Below are 25,437 nucleotides of genomic sequence, written 5' to 3' on the forward strand. Positions count from 1 at the left end.
TAGTAGGACCACTGTTGTTTTCTATACAAATAAATGATTTGGTGGACAGCAATCTGCCGTTGCTTGCTAATGATGCCATAGTGTACCGTAAGATGTCGAAGTTGAGTGCCTGTAGGAAGACGCAAGACGACTTACACAAAATTTCTAATTAGTGTGATGAATGGCAGCCAGCTCTGAATGTGGAAAAATGTAAGTTAATGCGGTTGGGTATGAAGTACAAACCTGTGTAATATTAGGATACAGTATTAGTAGTGCCCTGCTTGACACGGTCACTCGTTAAAATATCTGGGAGGAACATTGCAAACCAATATCAAATGGAACGAGCGTTTGAGAACTGTGGAAGGGAAGGCGAATGGTCGATTCGGTTGATTCGGAGAATTTTAGGAAAGTGTGGTTCACCTGTAAAGGAGACCGCATATAGGGCGCTGGTGTAATCTATTCTTGAGTACTGCTCAAGTGTTTGGGATCCGGACCTGGTCAGAATGAGGGGAGACAGCGAAGCAATTCAGAGGTGGACTGCTAGATTTGTTACTGATAAGCTTGATCAACATGTAAGCGTTACGGAGATGCTTCAGGAACTCAAATGGGGAATCCCTGGAGGGAACGCGATGTTCTTTTCGAGGGATACTATTAAGAAAATTTAGGGAAACAGCATTTGAAGCTGTGAATTTTAAAATTTCCCGGCGAATTGACTGTTCAAACAAATTTCGGGCTTGCAGCCGGTCGTCGTTCGATACTTCGCACGATATTTCAACTGGGCACCTGCCAGTCATCTTCAGGTGAGCCGTCGCAGACTGGCGAAAACGTCCTCCGTTCCGCAATATATAGCGTACTGTAACTATTCTGCGCATGCGTCGAAAACTTGTTGGTTGAACCACACTGTCCGCCGGCAGCAACCTCGCTGGTGGAATAGCGGAACTCAGTCGCCCTCTGCGTTGCTGTTTGCCACGGCCGTCGACGCACTCTGTCGTCTTCGATTTGAGCAAATCGTGGAGATGATGGGATTCCATGCACTGTCCAGCTGGTATCCGCTGTCACGGTTTAACAGATTTCCGCCAGTCGTGTTTCTACGGATTCTTTAATAATGGAGTCCCAGAAAGACGTTGCTGTGGACAAAATCATTGTTTTTTCATACTCCATTGAATGTCCAGTAGAAATACAATGTTCAGCAATAGCGGACTTGCTTGGCTGTAAAAGGCGGGTGTAACGTTGATGTTCAGTGCAGCGTTCTTTCACGGTGCGTTTGGTTTGACCTATGTAATCAGCTGAGTTTCGTATGTGATGTGAGCACTTGCCTACGAAAGGTCTCAGTAAGGAAGCGAGATGTTTAGCTAAATCATATGTAGGAGCTCCAAAGTTGCTCAGAAACTCAGCTGATTTTATCAATCGACTGGGGGCTCTTCGTCTTAGCAGTGTAGACCTTCTAGTAAGTTTTGATGTGGTCTCACTTTTTACAAAAGTTCCTCTTGCAGATTCTTTGACACTGATTGGTAACATGTTTCCTGTTGATATCACTGCTTTGTTCAGGCACGCTCTTTCCTCAACTTATTTTATGTTTAATCAAGAATATTTTGAACAGACTGACGGTGTCGCCATGGGTATTCCCCTGTCTCCTTTGGTGGCCAACCTTTTTATGGAGGATTTTGAAGAGAGAGCGCTTGAATCAGTGCCCTGAAGCTAATAGTTTTTTGGCGGTATGTGGATGACACTTTTATAGTGTGGTCTCATGGAGAAGATAAATTAATGGAGTTTCTACATCACCTCAACATTCATAGCAACATCCTGTTTCCCATGGAAATAGAGAAAGATGGTTGTTTGCCTTTCTTGAATGTCCTGGTTCGAAGGAAGAATGATGGTTCTCTAGGGCATTCAGTTTACCGGAAACCCACTCATACTGATTTGTACCTGCAAGCATCGAGTTGCCATCACCCATCGCAAACCATGAGTTTGCTTAAAACACTTGTTCATAGAGCTCATACTGTCTCAGATCTAGATAGTTTACCTCAAGAACTCGCCCATCTAAAGACAGTATTCAGCGAAAATGGGTATTCCATCCGGCAGATTAACACGGCACTAACAGTTAAAACTAAGAAGCAGGAAGTGAATAAAGAGGAAAACATGCCGGAACAATCTGTAGCTTTTCTTCCTTTCGTTGGCAACACTCCGTTTAAAATAGCAAGAATCCTCCGAAAATTTCAGGTAAAAGTGGTTTTCCGCCCACCATCGAAGATTGCCGACCTTGTGGGATCAGTTAAGGACAATCTGTTACTACGAAAGGCCGGAATTTACAAGATACCGTGCCAATGTGGTATGGCTTACATAGGTCAAACCACACGCACCGTGGAAGAACGCTGCACTGAACATCAACGTTACACCCGCCTTTTGCAGCCAAGCAAGTCCGCTATTGCTGAACATTGTATTTCTACTGGACATTCAATGGAGTATGAAAAAACAATGATTTTGTCCACAGCAACGTCTTTCTGGGACTCCATTATTAAAGAATCCGTAGAAATACGACTGGCGGAAAATCTGTTAAACCATGACAGCGGCTACCAGCTGGATAGTGCATGGTATCCCATTATCTCCACGATTTGCTCAAATCGAAGACGACAGAGTGCGTCGACGGCCGTGGCAAACAGCAACGCAGAGGGCGACTGAGTTCCGCTATTCCACCAGCGAGGGCGCTGCCGGCGGGCAGTGTGGTTCAACTATAAAGTTTTCGACGCATGCGCAGAATAGTTACAGTACGCTATATATTGCGGAACGGAGGACGTTTTCTCCAGTCTGCGACGGCTCACCTGAAGATGACTGGCAGGTGCCCAGTTGAAATATCGTGCGAAGTATTGAACGACGACCGGCTGCAAGCACGAAATTTGTTTGAACAGCATTTGAAGCTGACTGCGGAACGGATCTCCTGTCACCAACATCTGTTGTCCACAAGGAGTGTGAAGATATGAGGAATTGGGGCTCATACGGAGGCACATAGACAGTCGGTTTTCTCTCGCTCTATTTGCAGGTGGAAGAGGGGAGGGAAAGACTAGTAGTGGTACATGGTACCCTCCGCCACGCACCGGACGGTGGCCTGCGGAGTATCGATGTAGATGCTGCTGTAAATGTAGATTTGCAGGAATCTTCAGGTACGTAATGGTCAATTTCCAACTTGACTACCTTGATATAACACACAATTGCACTGATGGAAATCTCAGTCATCTAGCACTGTAAAGTATGGAATGCTTGTGTGGTGCTGAGACTGGTGGTGGTGGTGGTGGTGGTGGTGGTGGTGGTGGTGGTGGTGGTGGTGGTGGTGATGATGGAGGCTGTATTTAGGGAAGCATTTTGTTACGGTTGGAGTCTATTTTGTTGGACATTTGTCATGTTTGGGAGCATTTTGATGGTTTTTTTTTTCTGTATCGTGTATGGTGTGAAGTATTATGTATCAGGGCACTTCAGAAGTAGTCTCTGCTAGTATGTTATTCACATGTGACATCCTAACACAGTAAACCACTTACTGTTAGCAGGGTAACAGTGTTCCTGTGACATCACCCTACAGATACTAGCCTGAGTGCATCTAAATTTAGAATCCAAGTTGGTGATTCATGATGTCTTAGATGACGTCAGAATCCACACTGGATCACCTGGGGATGGGGATAAGGGGGCACTTCAAAATAGTTGTTCCAATTTCTGTGTCGCTGCTACCTTAGTCATCCCCAGTGTATTAACCCACTCCTCTCTCCCAATGTCTATCACTCGTTATATATATATATATATATATATATACACTCCTGGAAATGGAAAAAAGAACACATTGACACCGGTGTGTCAGACCCACCATACTTGCTCCGGACACTGCGAGAGGGCTGTACAAGCAATGATCACACGCACGGCACAGCGGACACACCAGGAACCGCGGTGTTGGCCGTCGAATGGCGCTAGCTGCGCAGCATTTGTGCACCGCCGCCGTCAGTGTCAGCCAGTTTGCCGTGGCATACGGAGCTCCATCGCCGTCTTTAACACTGGTAGCATGCCGCGACAGCGTGGACGTGAACCGTATGTGCAGTTGACGGACTTTGAGCGAGGGCGTATAGTGGGCATGCAGGAGGCCGGGTGGACGTACCGCCGAATTGCTCAACACGTGGGGCGTGAGGTCTCCACAGTACATCGATGTTGTCGCCAGTGGTCGGCGGAAGGTGCACGTGCCCGTCGACCTGGGATCGGACCGCAGCGACGCACGGATGCACGCCAAGACCGTAGGATCCTACGCAGTGCCGTAGGGGACCGCACCCCCACTTCCCAGCAAATTAGGGACACTGTTGCTCCTGGGGTATCGGCGAGGACCATTCGCAACCGTCTCCATGAAGCTGGGCTACGGTCCCGCACACCGTTAGGCCGTCTTCCGCTCACGCCCCAACATCGTGCAGCCCGCCTCCAGTGGTGTCGCGACAGGCGTGAATGGAGGGACGAATGGAGACGTGTCGTCTTCAGCGATGAGAGTCGCTTCTGCCTTGGTGCCAATGATGGTCGTATGCGTGTTTGGCGCCGTGCAGGTGAGCGCCACAATCAGGACTGCATACGACCGAGGCACACAGGGCCAACACCCGGCATCATGGTGTGGGGAGCGATCTCCTACACTGGCCGTACACCACTGGTGATCGTCGAGGGGACACTGAATAGTGCACGGTACATCCAAACCGTCATCGAACCCATCGTTCTACCATTCCTAGACCGGCAAGGGAACTTGCTGTTCCAACAGGACAATGCACGTCCGCATGTATCCCGTGCCACCCAACGTGCTCTAGAAGGTGTAAGTCAACTACCCTGGCCAGTAAGATCTCCGGATCTGTCCCCCATTGAGCATGTTTGGGACTGGATGAAGCGTCGTCTCACGTGGTCTGCACGTCCAGCACGAACGCTGGTCCAACTGAGGCGCCAGGTGGAAATGGCATGGCAAGCCGTTCCACAGGACTACATCCAGCATCTCTACGATCGTCTCCATGGGAGAATAGCAGCCTGCATTGCTGCGAAAGGTGGATATACACTGTACTAGTGCCGACATTGTGCATGCTCTGTTGCCTGTGTCTATGTGCCTGTGGTTCTGTCAGTGTGATCATGTGATGTATCTGACCCCAGGAATGTGTCAATAAAGTTTCCCCTTCCTGGGACAATGAATTCACAGTGTTCTTATTTCAATTTCCAGGAGTATATATATATATATATATATATATATATATATATATATATATATATATATATATATATATATATATATATATATATAATGTGTGTGTGTGTTTTTTTCGTGGGTTTCTTGTAGTTCTTCCTCATTTCAACCCCTTACATATCCGATGCAGTGCCTGATACATTTCAGCAGCAGCAGGAACACAAGCAGATATCAAGCCAACTTTCAGAGACGGTCCCTGATGCTGACCCTGACACACTGAGTCGAAATAAACTATGCATGCAGAACTGTTTCTACTGTAACCATCACCTGCAGCACTAAGGCAGGATGCAACAGGCATATCTGATGCAGCACCTGATACACTATGTGATCAAAAGTATCCGAACACCTGGCTGGAAGTGACTTACAAATTCGTGGCGCCCTCCATTGGCAATGCTGGAATTCAATATGGTGTTGGCCCACCCCTAGCCTTGACGACAGCTGCCACTCTCACAGGCATACGTTCAGTCAAGTGCTGGAAGGTTTTTTGGGGAATGGCAGCCCATTCTTCACGGATTGCTGCCTTGAGGAGAGGTATCGATCTCGGTCGGTGAGGCCTGGCACGAAGTCGGCGTTCTAAAACATCCCAAAGGTGTTCTGTAGGATTCAGGTCAGGACTCTGTGGACGCCAGTCCATTACAGAGATGCTATTGTCGTGTAACCACTCCGCCACAGGCCGTTCATTATGAGCAGGTGTACGATCGTGTTGAAAGGTACAATCGCCATCCCCGAATTGTTCTTCAGCAATGGGAAGCAAGAAGGTGGTTAAAACATCAATGTAGGCCTGTGCTGTGATAGTGCCATGCAGGACAACAAAGCGTGTAAACCCCCTCCATGAAAAACAGGACCATACCATAATACCCCCGCCTCCGAATTTTACTGTTGGCACTACACACGCTGGCAGATGACGTTCACCGGGCATTCGCCATACCCACACCCTGCCATCGGATCGCCACATTGTGTACCGTAATCCGTCACACCACACAACGTTTTTCCGCTGTTCAGTCGTCCAATGTTTCCCCTCCTTACACCAAGCGAGGCGTCGTTTGGCATTTACCGGCGTGATGTGTGGCTTATGAGCAGCCGCTCGACCATGAAATCAAAGTTTTCTCACCTCCCGCTTAACTGTCATAGTACTTGCAGTGGATCTTGATGCAGTTTGGAATTCCTGTGTGATGGTCTGGATAGATGTCTGCCTGTTACACATTACGACCCTCTTCAACTGTCGGCGGTCTCTGTCAGTCAACAGACGAGATCGGCCTGTAGGCTTTTGTGCTGTACGTGTCCCTTCACGTTTCCACTTCACTGTCACATCGAAAACAGTGGACCTAGGGATGTTTAGGAGTGTGGAAATCTCGCATACAGACGTAAGAGTCAAGTGACATCCAATCACCTGACCACGTTCAAAGTCTGTAAGTTCCACAGAGCACCTCATTCTGCTCTCTCACGATGTCTAATGACTACTGGAGTACCTGGCAGTAGGTGGCAGCACAATGCACCTAATATGAAAAACTTATGTTTCTGGGGGTGTTCGGGTACTTTTGATCACATAGTGTATATGGCTGTAGGCCACAGATTTCTTGCTTCCACTATATTCAGTGCCTGCACCAATCATCGGTGCTACATCGTTTCATAATGCTGTTGCTCCACAGTATATATCAATTCTTTACAGACGAATGTAAAAACTGAAAGAAGCCGACCTTGGGAAAGAACAGTTTTGATTTCGTAGAAATGTTGCAACACGCGAGGCAATACTGACCCTTCGACTTGTCTTAGAGGATATATAAAGGAAGGCAAACCTACGTTTCTAGCATTTGTAGACTTGGAGAAAGCTTTTGACAATGTTGACTGGAATACTCTCTTTCAAATTCTGAAGGTGACAGGGATCAAATACAGGGAGAGAAAGGTCATTTACAGTTTGTACAGATGCTAGACAGCAGTTATAAGAGTCGAGGGGCATGGAAGGGAAGCAGTGGTTGGGAAGGGAGTGAGACAGGGTTGTAGCCAATCACCAACGTTATTCAAGCTGTATATTGAACAAGCACTAAAGGAAACAAAAGAAAAATTTGGACTAAAATCCATGGAGAAGAAATAAAAAGTTTAAGGTTTTGCCAATGACACTGTAATTCTCGCAGAGACAGCAAAGGAACCTGGAAGAGCAGTTGAACGGAATGGAAGGTGTCTTGTTAGGAGGATATAAGATGAACATTAACAAAAGAAAACGAGGATAATGGAATGTAGTTGAATGAAAACGGGTGATGCTGAGGGAATTAGATTAGGGAATAAGACACTTAAAATAGTTTGAGTTTTTCTACTTGGAGAGCAAAACAACTGATGATGGTCGAAGTAGAGAGGATATAAAATGTAGATTGGCAATGGCAAGGAAATCGTTTCTGAAGAAGAGAAATTTGTTAACGTCGAGTATAGATTTGTCAGGAAGACTTTTCTGAAAGTATTTGTATGAAGTGTAGCCATGTATGGAAGTGAAACATGGACGATAAATAGTTTAGACAAGAAGAGAATAGAAGCTTTCGATCTGTGGTGCTACAGACGAATGCTGGAGATTAGATGGGTACATCAGATCACGTAACTAATGAGGAGGTACTGAACAGAATTGGGGAGAAAAAAAAATTGTGGCACAACTTGACTAGAAGAAGGGATCGGTTTGTAGGACACGTTCTGAGACATCAAGGGATCACCAATTTAATGTTTGAGGGAAGCGTGGAGGGTAAAAATCGTAGGGGGAGACCAAGAGATGAATACACCAAGCAGAGCAGATTCAGAAGGATGCATGTTGCAGTAGTTACTCGGAGATGAAGAGGCTTGCACAGGATTGAGTAGCATGGAGAGCTGCATCAAACCGGTCTCTGGACAGAAGACCACATCAGCATTAGTTGACTTCCCACAGATCGCGGCATGTTATAGTCGGTTTAGCACCTGACATAACGTCGCAGTTATAGAAGAAATAATGGCCAGCCGGACGCAAAGGTACAGTGCAATGATAAGGAACGGGATCAGCTGCGCAGGAAGCTGAAATACATAGAGGTTTGCATGCCAACCGAGTACAATCCATACCTTCGAGACATTAACATCCTAGGCAGCAACAGTGATCCATCAACAACCTGGTTTTGGGAATGGTACAATGAAGTTAACATTTCAGGACTCAATACAGTGTCTTATTCGAACCATCCAAATGTCATGAAACTGTGTGGCTTGTACGATGTGGATCATTGGGTCACCATGAAGAGATTGTCTATGGCAAATGTGTGTTAAATCATTCTTCATGATACTGTCAAGTATCCATTGCAAAATGAAGTGCAAGATGACAAGGATGAGTCAGTTGTGTGTATGTATTAGTCTGTGTGCTGTAAAGAAGTTTTCTGATACTACTCCTATAAACAGAAATTCCATACAAGGAAGTTCAGAGATGGAATTCACAAGTCTATTAGTACTCCAATTGGTTTGCCTGAAATACATTCTGGATTTGAAGCATATGAGAAGCAGTTTCTTTGGAAATTATTTCAGAGTGGTTAATAGGGTAGATGCAGAAAAAAGAGAATGAAAATGTTTTTTAATGATGCTGTTTTATTTTCCATAGTTCATAAAGTACAAATTATGTTAGCCATATATATATATATATATATATATATATATATATATATATATATATATATATATAATCATACGTAACAGTTCAAATGTTGGGGAGAGATATAGAGCCTTAGTAGTTTATAAATTTGCTATGTCAGAGAGACTACATTTGAGTTTTTCCAGTAAAGAAACTTGGAGCAGAGATCAACACAAACATCATTTCCGTCCATTGTATTGCTCATGAAAAGCACACATTGCATGTTGTACCACCATACAGTGAGACCTTCAGAGGTTGTGGTCCAGATTTCTGTACACACCGGTACCTCTAATACCCAGTAGCACATTCTCTTGCATTGATGCATGCCTGTATTCGTCATGGCATACTATCTACAAGTTTATCGAGGTACTCTTGGTCCAGATTGTCACACTCCTTAACGCCCTCAGAGTTGTTTGTGGGTCACGTCGTCCATAAACAGCTCTGTTCAATCTATCCCTGGCGTGTTCGATAGGACTCATGTCTGGAGAATAGGCTGGCCACTCTAGTCGACCGATGTCGTTATCCTGAAGGAAGTCATTCACATGGTGGTGTTGTCGGGGTTCCTCCGAGCCATAATCCGTATTTAGCAGTCATCCACTGCGGTAGTAACCCTTGAGCGGCCTGAGCGCGGCATGTCATCGACAGTCCCTGTCTTTCTGTATCTCCGCCATGTCCAAACTACATTTCTTTGGTTCACTCCGAGACGCCTTGACACTGCCCTTGTTGATAGCCCTTCCTGGCACAAAGTAACAATGCGGACCCGATCGAACCGCGGTATTGACCGTCTAGGCATGGTTTAGCTACATACAACACGAGCTGTGAACCTCCTTCCTGGAGGAATGACTGGAACTGATCGGCTGTCGGACCCACTCCGTCTAATAGGCGCTGCTCTTGCATGATTGTTTACATCTTTGGGCGGGTTTAGTAACATCTCTGAAGTCAAAGGGACTGTGTCTGCGATACATTATCTACAGTCAACGTCTACCTTCAGGAGTTCTGGGAACCGAGGTGAGGCAAAACTTCTTTTGATGTGTAAATAAAGATGCAGTTGTTTCTATCCTATTCCTACTGACATGATAGTGACAACCATAGAGGCTGCATGAGTGGTCTATTCAATTTTAAAATTAGAACGGTGTTTTAAGGTTGTGACAGCCAGCTGACTTCCCAGCATTTTAAACTTAGCGTAAGTGGGGTTTTCCCCACTTTGGAAGTATGGTAACAGATATGGAGCTGGAACTGTTTAAACTGTAAAGTAAGAGAGGCTGGAATGATTGTTTAAGTGTAGCACAAATGGACTTGGGGAAACATGTGCTCCCAATCTTTGAATTGAAGTAACATGATGCTGTATGATATATGTTGTCCATTTTGAACGTAGGGCGACAATTGATAAAATGGTCGTAGGGGAAATGCTTAACTTAATTTGACACTTAGAACTAGTGACCTGACTGCCATAAATAGCTCTACAGTTCTCTACAGAACTGGCAGCTTTCTAGCAGGCAAGTTGCTTCCCTTCGACCCAAAGTAAGTCACCTATGACAGTAAAGAGCTGTGCCAGTATGCTCTGGTCGTCTTCTTGAATAGCCATATTAGATTTTTTTAAATTTCCCGCCAATTTATGCTTAGGACAATAGCCCTACTTCCACAGTGACATCGTGGGAGTGGGGGGAAATCTCGCCAATATTTGAATTTCGCACCATTTCATACATATGGCAATTGGTATATGACAGACGGTGTGTGTGTGTGTGGGGGGGGGGGGGGGCGGCAGTGGGGAAATCCGATGACTCATCGACAACGTTATCAATGATGTAATCGATGACCTACTCTGCTCCACAGCATCCACTTTGTATCTGCTTGGATAGAATGTGTGTGTGTGTGTGTGTGTGTGTGTGTGTGTGTGTGTGTGTGTGTGTGTGCGCGCGGTGTATGTGAGCACTGGCGGTGTTGACCATGGTTTGCGAACAGCTGTAGATTCTTACGGCCATGGTGAGTTATCTGTAGGCTGTTGCCTCAGGTGTGGCAGCAGCAGAGACACCGGTGCATCACATGGGGCACCTCAGGTGCCAGTTGCTTCGCCCCATGGTTTTGCTATTGAGGCACCATCCAACGCATCCGATATGGGACATTCACACTCACCAGTGAGAATGAATGGTGGGTTTTGACGGAGCTGTCGCACTTGAGGCACAGAGTTAGTGTGAAAGCTAGCCATCTGGACTCACCCATTCATTGTGTGAGTGGACAGGTGGCCGCTCCTTAAGCAGGGTCTAGACAGGTAGAAGGGGTTTACTAGTTATCAAGAGTTTAATATTAGGAGCGTTATAGAGCCCTTAGGGAAATAGCATCTGAGACTGGAAAGAAATCCACTGTGCACTTGATGTGTCTGCTGATCAGCCTCATCCGAGATGTGAAGGAGGACCTGCCTGTGGCTAGTGCAGGGTGCAGTACTCTGCAAGTTTTTGCTCATGTTAGCACCAATGGCGCCTTTTTCTGAGACCTGGTTCCGAGGCTATCCTCATTTCCTACAGGTGGTAAAGACTGTTGGTCTCGCTGGTGGGGTGCAAGCAGAGCTCACACTTTGCAGCATCGTACCCAGAGTTGATCAGGATCCTGTGGTCTGGAACCCAGTGGAAGACGTCAACCAAAGGCTCTGACGATTGTGTGACAGGCATGCCTGCGGATTTTTGGACTTGCATTATAAGGTGGAGAGTTGTAGGACTCCCCTTGATAGGTCAGGAATGCACTACACAAAGGAAGCAGCTACTCAGGTAGTTTAATAATTGTGAAGTGCACATGGGTTTTCTTAAGGCTAGGCGGTAGTTTCATGTTCTCTGATGAAAGTTCGTCAGTTGATCACGTACAACGTAAAAACACTTCGAATCAAAAATTATTAACAGTAAATTTTCGAAGTGTTTTTAACAAATTTCCTCCAGGATAGTTGTCGCACACAACTATCTGAAATATGAAATAGAAAGCTCTGAAATATTTATTGAAACATAGATCATGTATCGAACAGATAGACTCGATTCCATAGGATAGGGAGTATCCTTCGCTGTCGATACATTGTGTCAATCTTGATAGAAATTGAGTCTGACTGTGAAGTTATCTGCAGACAAGTAGCATTCCTAGTTGAACTCAGGTTAGTTATCGGATCTTTTTAACGACCGCACGCCGGCCGGCGTGGCCGAGCGGCTCTAGGCGCTTCAGTATGGAAACGTGCGACCGCTACGCTCGCAGGTTTGAATTCTGCCTCGGGCATGGATGTGTGTGTTGTCCTTAGGTTAGTTAGGTTTAATTAGTTCTAAGTTCTAGGGGCTGATGACCTCAGATGTTAGTCCCATAGTGCTCAGAGCCATTTGAACCATTTTAACGACTAAGCAATTCCGCGTTGACAGTTCTAGAATCATTTAAAGAATGCCTATTCTCAGTAGTGCAGTGACGAAATAATGAGATTACAGCACGTGGAAGAGCAGGGCGAAGACTACTTTTATTTCGTCCACGCTTGGAAGATACCGCAAACCCACACTTGTTCTCTCCTTCTCTTGACTATTTCTGTGCGGTACAGAAACATTACCAGATAGGACTGGTGGATGACATTTAATTCATTTTCGAAAGAAGAGTGAATCATTTTTGCATTTTCGCAAAATGAGTGTCCCAGGGATGCCGATCTTTCCAAACGTAGGTCTGCACACCATTCAGCCAACAGTTTGCTTGATTGCACTGATTCGTTTTACAGAATAAAAAAATGTGAGCTTCGGGTCATATATGTGAATGGATTTAGCAACCTCCGAGTATATGGAATTCCAATATGTCGACGATATTGACGCATGCGCCGCACTCTTAACTCCATCCTATCAAAAGTATCCCAATACCCATTAGTGGATATTAATATGGGTTACAACATATACATTCCTAACTTAGGTCATTCTGATTTAATGTACGTCTCGAAAACTGTAGTTTTTTAATGAAACGTCACCAAACTTCAATGAAATCGAATTTTCTATTCGCTGTTATAAAGTAGTTCGCACAATGTCACGTACCCAACAGATGCTTGTGTGTAAACATGATTTGTCCTACATTATCGAAATCATGTCATTCACAGTTACTCAGTTTTCTTTTCCATTCTCCTGTATATTAATCTTGTCATTAGTTTGGACGCATGAGATGTCACTCTCATTGTGCGACAGGTTTCGCACGTGTCTGCCCTTGCTATCTTCACAATTGTGTGGGTGATATTTTCCCGTAAGTTTGATGGTACGCCGCCAGTCTCTTAGAGTCCACACACCAACTTGAATAGTCGTTTGTTTACCTTTTCCCCCAATGATTTTAGAAATTCCGATGGAATGTTATCTATCCTTTCTGCTTTATTGGATCTCATGTCTTCCGGAGGTCTTTTAAATTCTGGACTCTAATGCTAAACCCCCTACTTCCTCCTTATCGACTACAGTTCCTTCTTCCATCACGTCATCAGACAGAAACATCCCGTCATAGAGGTCTTCACTGTACTCCTTCCACCTATTCGCTCTTCACTCTGCATTTAAAAGTTGGACTCCCATTGTACTCATAACGTTACCACCCCTGATTAATTTCACCGAAGCATTTTTTGACTTTTCTATAAGCTGAGTCCGTCCTTTCGACTATCATTTCTCCATTTCTTGTTACATTTCTTCACGTATCGTTATATTGCCTTGGTTGTCCTGCACCGCCTATTTATTTCATTCCTAAGGTACTTATATAGCTGCATTCCCGCCTTTCCATAAACATTTCTGTAATTCTTTGATCAGATCTTTGATTAATTGAGGTATAACCGCTAATTTTCTCATTGCAGTCGCTTCACGAAACGTATGTGGGAGTCAGTAATATATTTTCTCACAATACATAAAAGTCCGCCCCCAGTAGCTGAGTGGTGCCGGCACGGTAGCTCAGCGTGTTCGGTCAGAGAGCTGCTCGCCCTCTGTAATAAAAAACTGAGTAAAGGAATCAACGATCAACTTGAACGGATGCCTTGTGACGTGCGCCCAGACCAAACGCAAAAAACAATATTGGAAAAAAAGTGGTCAGCGCGACAGAATGTCAGTCCTGAGGGCCCGGGTTCGATTCCCGGCTGGGTCGGAAATTTTCTCCGCTCAGGGACTGGTGTTGTGTTGTCCTAACTATCATCATTTCATCCTCATCGACGCGCAAGTCGCCGAAGTGGCGTCAAATCGAAAGACTTCCACCTGGCAAACGGTCTATCCTATGGGAGGCCCTAGTCACTCGACATTTACTATATATGGAAGAAGCAGCTTTACTTTTGTCAGAGTATCGCTTAACCCCCCCCACCACCACCACATTCTCACCATCCACGAATCTTCCAGTGTTCGACTGCAGCATTTGCATCTACCTGATTTTTATGAGTGAGGCTGGCCCTAGATCTCCCCCAGTCAAGTCTCAGAGCCCTATTAATTCTCTCGAAATCGCATCATGTTGCGACAGCAGTGTTCCATTAGTTAGAAGGCTGCCTAGCCCTCTGTCTATCACTGGCTATATAGAGAGCTACCACAACGAGAAAAAATAGCACAGTAACGTACAGCAAGAAATTCACTACTATGTGGATAGCTGCGTCCAGAGACTTGCATTTAAAGTTTCCAGAGATTCGTGTTCAGTGACGTAATAGGACAATAGCATGTCTCTTCAGCTATTTTACATTCAAATCTTACATTTATCTGCATCCATCTCCAATGCCCACTAATCCCGAATCCTCTGCAAACTACTATAGCTTACCGGTGTCGCAACTCTACTAGAGACAGAAGTCTACATCTGAATACATATTCCACAAACCATTGCAGGGTGTGGACTATGTCGTAGCAGTATTATCGATTTCTCCGTTCCTTTTCCACTTACATGCGTAATGATTGAGTAAAAATGATTCTCTGTCTCTGAATATATCCTAATCTCCTTTATGATCACTACGCCAGAAATAGGTTTTTTAATGGCAAAGGAAGCCTTATTGCTGCACCTCTAGTATACGGGGAGTTAGTATTTTGTCCATCTTCGGCAACTGTAGTATTATATAATGAAATAATAAGCAGCCAGTTGCATACAAGAAATTTAATTTCTTCACCGGTTTCGGCCGTTCAAAAGGTTATGCCTTTCGCTTGATTTGCGAGTGTCAACAACAAAAAGCATACAGCACAATGCCATGGTCTTGCATATATTTTTTCAGAACCATGGCATTGTGCTGTATACACTTTATTATTGACACTCGCAAATACTACGATAGGCATAACCTTCTGAAGAAGGGCACTAAGTGCTCGAAACAGGTCAAGAAATTAAATTTCTTATATTCAACTCGTTGCTTATTTCATTATACAGGGTGTTACAAAAAGGTACGACCAAACTTTCAGGAAACATTCCTCACACACAAAGGAAGAAAATATGTTATGTGGACATGTGTCCGGAAACGCTTACTTTCCATGTTAGAGCTCATTTTATTACTTCTCTTCAAATCACATTAATCATGGAATGGAAACACAGCAACATAGCTTTCAAATGCCCCCATAAATGAAAGTCAAGAGGGTTGAGGTCAGGAGAGCGCGGAGGCCATGGAATTGGTCCGCCTCTGCCAATCCATCGGTCACCGAATGGACCTCCATCGTGCATGAACCACATGTTGTGTCGTACTATTAAAGGCACGTGTTCTAGCAGCACAGGTAGAGTATCTCGTATGAAATCATAACGTGCTCCATTGAGCGTAGGTGGAAGAACATGGGGCCCAATCAAGACATCACCAACAATGCACGCCCAAACGTTCACAGAAAATCTGTGTGACACAAGCACCGAAGTCAACATTATCTTCCTTCAATTGGGCCAACTGGCTGTGAATCGAGGAAGTACAGTACATACTGACGAAACTAAAGTGAGCTCTAACATGGAAATTAAGCGTTTCCGGACACATGTCCACATAACATCTTTACTTTATTTGTGTGTGAGGAATGTTTCCTGAAAGTTTGGCCGTACCTTTTTGTAACGCCCTGTATACGAGGACTGCACAGAGAAAATCTGATACATAAGACCTGCAAGTCATCGATAGCGACTGACCGTCTATAAATAAGTCCCTGCACATGTCCTAATCGCCTTTATCGAATTCATACTATCGATACCCTAGTTATACGCTGGCATAATGGTATCAGTCTACACTGAATGGGTAGCGTTATGTGAGAAATACGTTGTCTATTTTTTTTTTCAAATAGGATATACCGATATAACACAATCCTAACAATGTCAAAGAGCTTCCAACGAGCACCACTGTCCATTGAATCAGTTACACTGACACAGCTGCTTTGCACAACCACACACAGTTCAAAGCTACAGTAAGCGTAGGGGAAAGATGTAGGGTTTACTCGCAGCTATTCGACAGTGGGCTGGCCATGATACCGTGTTCCGACTAGATCAGTGGGCAGTGTGCATACATGTAGTCGTACTTATTTATATTTTGCTAGAAGCAAACTTACCAGTGCTCACGTGTCAGTCTGAGTTGTAGTGTGAGCTAGGTAACACGAGGACAGGATTAGTGGCTGCTCACCATCCACACATTAATCTGCCTGTCAGTTCTTACTTCTTGGGTTACTTCACTCAAGCTTTTTGCAAATGAATCTGAGCCCGACATGCAGTCTCGCTCTAGGTGCTTACTGATAGGCATTTTACTGCAGTTAATGCTTCCGATGAGCGTGTACGGGATTTTTAGTCCTAGTAATGTACAATATATTCATGGCAACTACCAACCCCGCCACAGGTGCCCGCGCGTGCTTGTAGACAATTCCATCAACAGTGAACGCCCTGTATTTAAAACATATTCGATGTAAGCTGCTGTACGCTTCATAGTGGAGTGTACATCGCATCAATATTATCGATTACGCTTCCATCCCACTCTCACGCACTGATCGAGTAAGAAATGATTGTCTATATACTTACATAGAAACTATAACCCAAGTGGGCTGAGGCGTGAAAGGGAATTTGCATTGAGTAGGGAGGCACGCTAGGGTAATCCGTGCAATTGTGCAAAGCCACTGTGACAGGGTAGCGTAGTGGTAGCGCATCTGAGGCTTCCAATCCCGGCTTTGGTACAAATTTTCAATCGTCACTACAGTCATATCATGAATGAATGTTTGAGACTTGAGAAGGTGAGAAGGCCTCTGGTATCATATAGTGTAATATATTGATTATTCCTTGCTACTGCAGTGTTATCTTGAAGCTGTGAGAAAGGAGGACAAGCGCTCCAAGGCGCGGAGGCAGAGACGATGCTGAGGGCAGACGAAACTAGGAGAGATATTGTTACATGAAGTAAACCGTAAGGGAGAGCCTTGCGAAAATGCAGACGCCCCCAGACGCGGTCCCAGGGCGTTGGTTACTCTTCAAGGAGTTAACATGTAACTTCATTTGACGTCTAGACGCTGTGGTAGGTTGCAACTTTAGAACTTTGTTATCAACAGGCACGTATTAGCGTATAAAGCCAGCTTGATATCAGCCCTGAGAACATAGTCAGTAGGCTCACGAGAGTTAGAAAGAGACCTAAAACGCCAGAAACTGTTGACCTAGCAGTCCCTACTCCGGGGAGCCCGAGGGGCGGGGCTAAATGACGTATAAAAATAAAGTTGCAAGCCGTACTTGGCAGAGCAGTTACATTTAGCATTCATCTGAACAATGTTGATATCAAATACGGACTTAGTTAGTGCAACTGCATTAACGTCCCCGCCTTAGGAGCAGTAGAGGGGACCTAACGAAACCGTGATTGGCAGGCGCCTGCGAGAGACCTGCGGCGTTGGCTGGGTGGCGTTAAGTGGGAAAAACAGTACCCCCACGCGACTCTTTAAAACTCCTACATTCCGCATTTTGGTGGAGTTGTCAGTCAGATGATCTGGGCGCCGAATCCGTGTCCGTCGACTCCAGCCTCGGTCCAGCTCCGAGTAAGTCTGCTCTCTCACTTGGAGTGCCTCAGTGAACAGACTCACATTCAGTATGTTTTGTTTTGCAACTAAGTTGTTGCCTTAAGATGCTGCTAGTGTTTGCTACTGTGGTTAGCACCCACTCCTGGGACTTCAGCATTGGCTTCTGTTGCAACAGTGTTATTCAAGCTTTTTCTAACCCTAGAACTAGCCTCCAGTGTATTAGTTAGTCCTCTCTGGAATAAACAACTATTTCAAACCCTGTTTGTCAAAGAGTCTCCACAACGAGTTCCGTACCAAGTCTCACCACCTGCATTTCTAGTAAATGCCTGTACCAGTGTTGGCTCAGATAGAAGAAAACAATCAAATGCCTTCACTGTGAATTGTCCTTCTGCCCTGTACCACTCGGGAGTGCAGACTGACCAATAACCCCTTTCCTCTCTCTCCCACCTATGTCAGGAAACAACAATAGTTTCATTTGATTAAAACGCCTACGCCTGGCTCCCAGGCAAGGTCCACCATTTCGTTTGATGCTGAGGTGCTTCACCAGTACAGTTGGAGAGCTGCAATGCTGTTCGAGTTTATTGGGAATACCAAGTGGGCTCAGGGAAGTAAATGGGAATTTGGACTGAGGAGGGAGGCGTGCTACGGTAATCAGTGCCGTCGTGAAAAGCCTCTATGCCAGGGTGGCGTAGCGGTTAGCACATTTGCCTAGTGAGTTCTGTAGTGCCTCATTTCGAAATTAAATAGAGCATAATTGCTGACACTGCACACTTAGACATTAATTTTCACTTATTATTTGTCTCACGCGACCTACGTACTGCCTCACAGAAGCTTGTATTTAGGCCTCCTTCATGGTGGTGAGAACAGTGTTTTGGTACTAGGATTAGATTTTGGCTGAAGTTCTTTGGTATCTGAAGGCAGTAGTGGCTCAACATGCTACGTCTTTGGTGTAATGGAAACACATTATCTGCTTTGATAAACCACAATAACAAAAGTAACATTCTGATAGCAGCGTGCGTAATGGAAAACTGATTAGCGGCGTGGTCCCTATGATGTGGCGCTATTAAATACGCTGAGACTTCCTGCCTTGCCCTCGCACTGCCGTGCTGTCGCTCAGACGAGCACTGCATACATTCTGGTGTCATGATCACGTGTTATATCGAATTACTTTCATCATCTAAGGAGCTGGAGTGGTCTCGTATGGTGCAGAGGCAGACAAATCTAATCATTTCATGACACCACCACGACAGAGGGTGACAGTGATATTCTGTCTGGTTGTTGTTGTTGTGGTCTTCAGTCCTGAGACTGGTTTGATGCAGCTCTTCATGCTACTCTATCCTGTGCAAGCTTTTTCATCTCCCAGTACCTACTGCAACCTACATCCTTCTGAATCTGCTTAGTGTATTCTTCTCTTGGTCTCCCTCTACGATTTTTACCCTCCACACTGCCCTCCAATACTAAATTGGTGATCCCTTGATGCCTCAGAACATGTCCTACCAACCGATCCCTTCTTCTGGTCAAGTTGTGCCACAAACTTCTCTTCTCCCCAATCCTATTCAATACTTCCTCATTAGTTATGTGATCTACCCATCTAATCTTCAGCATTCTTCTGTAGCACCACATTTCGAAAGCTTCTATTCTCTTCTTGTCCAAACTATTTATCGTCCATGTTTCACTTCCATACATGGCTACACTCCATACGAATACTTTCAGAAATGACTTCCTGACACTTAAATCAATACTGGATGTTAACAAATTTCTCTTCTTCAGAAACGCTTTCCTTGCCATTGCCATCCTACATTTTATATCCTCGCTACTTCGACCATCATCAGTTATTTTGCTCCCCAAATAGCAAAACTCCTTTACTACTTTAAGTGCCTCATTTCCTAATCTAATTCCCTCAGCATTACCCGACTTAATTAGACTACATTCCATTATCCTTGTTTTGCTTTTGTTGATGTTCATCTTATATCCTCCTTTCAAGACACTGTCCATTCCATTCAACTGCTCTTCCAAGTCCTTTGCTGTCTCTGACAGAATTACAATGTCATCGGCGAACCTCAAAGTTTTTATTTCTTCTCCATGAATTTTAACACCTATTCCGAATTTTTCTTTTGTTTCCTTTACTGCTTGCTCAATATACAGATTGAACAACATCGGGGAGAGGCTACAACCCTGTCTTACTCTCTTCCCAACCACTGCTTCCCTTTCATGTCCCTCGACTCTTATAACTGCCATCTGCTTTCTGTACAAATTGTAAATAGCCTTTCGCTCCCTGTATTTTACCCCTGCCACCTTTAGAATTTGAAAGAGAGTATTCCAGTCAACATTGTCAAAAGCTTTCTCTAAGTCTACAAATGCTAGAAACGTAGGTTTGCCTTTCCTTAATCTTTCTTCTAAGATAAGTCGTAAGGTCAGTATTGCCTCACGTGTTCCAGTGATTCTACGGAATCCAAACTGATCTTCCCCGAGGTTGGCTTCTACTAGTTTTTCCATTCGTCTGTAAAGAATTCGTGTTAGTATTTTGCAGCTGTGACTTATTAAGCTGATAGTTCGGTAATTTTCACATCTGTCAACACCTGCTTTCTTTGGGATTGGAATTATTATATTCTTCTTGAAGTCTGAGGGTATTTCGCCTGTTTCATACATCTTGCTCACCAGATGGTAGAGTTTTGTCAGGACTGGCTCTCCCACGGCCGTCAGTAGTTCCAATGGAATATTGTCTACTCCGGGGGCCTTGTTTCGACTCAGGTCTTTCAGTGCTCTGTCAAACTCTTCACGCAGTATCATATCTCCCATTTCATCTTCATCTACATCCTCTTCCATTTCCATAATATTGTCCTCAAGTACATCGCCCTTGTATAGACCCTCTATATACTCCTTCCACCTTTCTGCTTTCCCTTCTTTGCTTAGAACTGGGTTTTCATCTGAGCTGTTGATATTCATAGAAGTCGTTCTCTTATCTCCAAAGGTCTCTTTAATTTTCCTGTAGGCGGTATCTATCTTACCCCTAGTGTGAGAGGCCTCTACATCCTTACATTTGTCCTCTAGCCATCCCTGCTTAGCCATTTTGCACTTCCTGTCGATCTCATTTTTGAGACGTTTGTATTCCTTTTTGCCTGTTTCACTTACTGCATTTTTATATTTTCTCCTTTCATCAATTAAATTCAATATTTCTTCTGTTGCCCAAGGATTTCTACTAGCCCTCGTGTTTTTACCTACTTGATCCTCTGCTGCCTTCACTACTTCATCCCTCAAAGCTACCCATTCTTCTTCTACTGTATTTATTTCCCCCAATCCTTTCAATTGCTCCCTTATGCTCTCCCTGAATCTCTGTACAACCTCTGGTTCTTTTAGTTTATCCAGGTCCCATCTCCTTAAATTCCCACCTTTTTGCAGTTTCTTCAGTTTTAATCTACAGGTCATAACCAATAGATTGTGGTCAGAGTCCACATCTGCCCCTGGAAATGTCTTACAATTTAAAACCTGGTTCCTAAATCTCTGTCTTACCATTATATAATCTATCTGATACCTTTTAGTATCTCCAGGGTTCTTCCATGTATACAACCTTCTTTTATGATTCTTGAACCAAGTGTTAGTTATGATTATGTTGTGCTCTGTGCAAAATTCGACGAGGCGGCTTCCTCTTTCATTTCTGTCCCCCAATCCATATTCACCTACTATGTTTCCTTCTATCCCTTTTCCTACACTCGAATTCCAGTCACCCATGACTATTAAATTTTCGTCTCACTTCACAATCTGAATAATTTCTTTTATTTCATCATACATTTCTTCAATTTCTTCGTCATCTGCAGAGCTAGTTGGCATATAAACTTGTACTACTGTAGTAGGCGTGGGCTTCGTATCTATCTTGGCCACAATAATGCGTTCACTATGCTGTTTGTAGTAGCTTACCCGCATTCCTATTTTCCTATTCATTATTAAACCTACTCCTGCATTACCCCTATTTGATTCTGTGTTTATAACCCTGTAGTCACCTGACCAGAAGTCTTGTTCCTCCTGCCACCGAACTTCACTAATTCCCACTATATCTAACTTCAACCTATCCCCCCCCAGGGGGTCCACAACTCTTTTGTGGACACGTGCGTAGCGAGCACGGGACCCCGAGCTAATGTGGCCCTCCTTCCTTTTCCGGGCTGCATACCTTCCCTTCCCTTTCCGCATCCCTCCCCGTCCCCCATCTTCGCCCCCCCCCCTCACCTCTGTCTCTTTCCTTCCTTTCTCCCCCTCTGGGAGTATGGTTTGTGCCTACGTCCAGAGACGGACGCTCGAAACTGTTCCAAATTCCTTGCTCTTACACTTGCCAGTCCTCGTCCTTCCTTTGTCCTTCTCTTTTCCTTCCCTCTTCTCCTTGCCCTTTTCTCCGCTACGGCGTTTGAGACCCCCTCTTCTTTCCTTTCCCTTTCTCTTCTTTCCTCCCTGTGCGTGTCTGAAGGCCGACCCACGCACTTCCATGCGTAGCCGGTGACGGGGTAACGCGTAATTCCCCGCCCCGGGTAGACAGGTAGGACACGTACGTACCCCCTGGTAACGGCCAGGCCCAGGGAGGGGTGATTACCCGAGCTGATACCTTCCGAAAGTGCCGATTGGTCCCTCCGTCCGTTTGTCGGGAGGTGTGACCTGAGGTGTGAACAATCACCTAAGGCGGGTGTGCCCTCGGCGAGGGCCCCCACAAGGGAGGAGCGCGCCATCGGAGACGCCGGTAATCATGGGGGATTCTTCCGCAATGGTTTCCTCACCTTCCACTATGTCTGCTCACAAACGTAAGTTCACTGAGTCTCAGCCACAGACTGTTCTTCCATCGTTGCCACAGTTCCTTGTTGTTTCTCGGTCTGACGAAGGTCACGACTTTTCCACGGTCAACCCTTTCATTATACAGAAAGGTGTCGACGCAATTGCGGGTCCTGTAAAGTCTTGTTCCAGATTACGGAACGGCACCCTGTTGTTAGAAACACACAGTGCCCTCCAGGCTCAAAAATTGTTGCGTACTTCTCTGCTCCACACCTTCCCTGTCCGGGTGGAACCGCACCGTACCTTAAATTCCTCGCGTGGAGTCGTTTATACGCGCTCCCTCGATGGATTGTCTGACGAAGAAATTCAGCATTACCTGTCTGACCAGGGCGTCACCGCTGTTCATCGGGTTATGAAAAGGGTTGATTCGAACATCATTCCAACCCGCACTGTCTTCTTGACATTTGACAAAGTTCAACTCCCATCAAAAATCAAAGCAGGCTATGAGATAATTTCCGTTCGCCCTTATGTCCCAAACCCTACGCGTTGCTATCGATGTCAGCGGTTCAATCATACCAGCCAGTAATGTTCCAATCCGGCCAAATGTGTTACTTGTGGCAAGGATGCCCATGAGGGTGCTTGTCCACCTCCATCCCCTCGCTGCATCAACTGTATGGGTGACCACGCTGCCTCCTCTCGAGATTGCCCCGTTTTTAAGGATGAAAAGCTCATCCAGGAAATAAGAGTGAAGGAAAAGGTGTCGACCTTTGCTGCTCGAAAGTTACTCGCCAGTCGACAGCCCACCGTGCCTCAGAAAGGTAAATACAGCGCTGTCCTTGCTTCTTCTCGTCCAACAAAGGAGGCGGCCACGCAGACTTGCGACTTCACCTTTAGTACCACGGTCGTCAGATCGGCCAGCGCAAAGATCGCCCGTTCAACCTCCCCCCTTTCGCCTGCCAACTCTATGGCTCACCCTTCATCGGGTTCTGTTAAATCTCGAGCCCAAAAGTCAGACGCCAAGTCTTCGAAAAAAGAGCATTCTCGTGAAGAGTTTTTACGTACCGCAACTTCACAACCATCGGTTCCTCCTTCATCTAAACATCATACTTCTAAGAAGGCTACGAAGAAACACAGTTCCTCTCCTTCTCCGCCAAGGCGTGTCCCATCTACAGCACCACCTGGCGGAAATCGCCCTCGGCCATCTTCTGTGTCGCCGAGGCGCACTGCTGGTGGCCGGTCAACTGGCCGATCGTTGGTGGCAGGAGCTGCTCCTGACCAACCTATGGATCAGGATCTTCTGCCTTCGACTGAATGCCATTCCATGCTGTCGGTCGCAAGCTCTGCGCAGTCGTTGAGTTGACAGCACCCTTGGTCACGTTCCTCCATTTTCTGTTCACCCTATGTCCATTATCCACTGGAATATCCGCGGCATTCGCGCCAATCGGGAGGAATTGTCGATCCTCTTACGATCCTACTCGCCGGTCATCTTCTGTCTTCAGGAAACAAAGCTGCGTCCCCATGACCGCTTTGTTCTCCCTCATTTTCAGTCCGTCCGATATGACCTCCCCTCTGTTGAAGGCACTCCAGCCCATGGAGGACTCATGATTCTGTTCCATGATACTCTCCATTATCACCCAATCCCCTTAAACACTTCCTTCCAAGCTGTCGCCGTCCGTCTTTCCCTTTCTGGATACACGTTCTCTCTTTGTACGGTATACATTCCATCGTCTACACCAATGGCACGAGCTGATCTCCTTCATCTTCTTGATCAGCTTCCACCCCCCTATTTGCTGGTTGGGGACTTCAATGCCCACCACCCGCTTTGGGGATCTCCACATCCTTGTCCACGTGGCTCACTATTGCTAGACGTCTTCCACCAAGCGGATCTAGTCTGCCTCAACACTGGGGTCCCCACATTTTTGTCTGCCTCCACGGCAAATTTATCTCATTTGGACCTTGCGGTCGGTACTGTTCCGCTAGCTCGGCGCTTCGAATGGTTCGCCCTTGATGATACACACTCGAGTGACCACTTTCCATGTGTTCTTCGACTGCAGCCTCAACTGCCATATATGCGCTCGCGTCGCTGGAAGTTTGCCCAAGCCGACTGGACACTTTTTTCGTCTCTAGCGACATTCGATGACCGTCGCTTTCCCAGCGTCGACGATGAGGTCACACATTTTACCGACGTTATTCTCACAGCTGCGGAACGTTCAATACCACGCACCTCCGAATTGCCCCGGCGCCCTCCAGTTCCTTGGTGGAACGAGGCATGCCGTGACGCAGTACGTGAGCGGCGACGTGCTCTTCGCATTTTCCGTCACCATCCAACTTTGGCCAACTGTATCCGATATAAGCAGCTCCGTGCGCGATGCCGTCGCGTCATCCGCGATAGCAAGAAGGCAAGCTGGAAATACTTTATTAGCTCATTTAACACCTTCACTCCCTCCTCGGAAGTTTGGAGTCGGCTTCGACGGTTCTCAGGCGCGCCTAGTTTCTCCCCGGTCTCTGGGCTCACTGTCGCGCATGATACCTTAGTGGACCCCGTCGCAATTTCTAACTCATTGGGTCAGCACTTTGCTGAGATTTCGAGCTCTTCAAATTACCCGCCAGCGTTTCTCCCGAAGAAACGTGCAGCGGAAGTGCGACATCTTGCTTTCTCCTCTCACAATCGCGAAAGCTACAATACGGTTTTCTCCATGCGCGAACTCCAACATGCACTCTCTTCTTCTCGCTCCTCCGCCCCAGGACCGGATGGTATCCATGTCCAAATGTTGCTGCATTTATCAACCCATAGCCTGCGTTACCTCCTTCGCCTTTATAATCGAATTTGGACCGACAGTACCTTTCCCAGGCGATGGCGGGAAGCTATTGTCGTTCCCGTTCCGAAACCCGGAAAGGACAAACATCTCCCCTCTAGCTAT

This window comes from Schistocerca serialis, chromosome 1 (genome assembly GCF_023864345.2).
Source record: "Schistocerca serialis cubense isolate TAMUIC-IGC-003099 chromosome 1, iqSchSeri2.2, whole genome shotgun sequence".
Lineage (NCBI taxonomy): Eukaryota > Metazoa > Arthropoda > Insecta > Orthoptera > Acrididae > Schistocerca > Schistocerca serialis.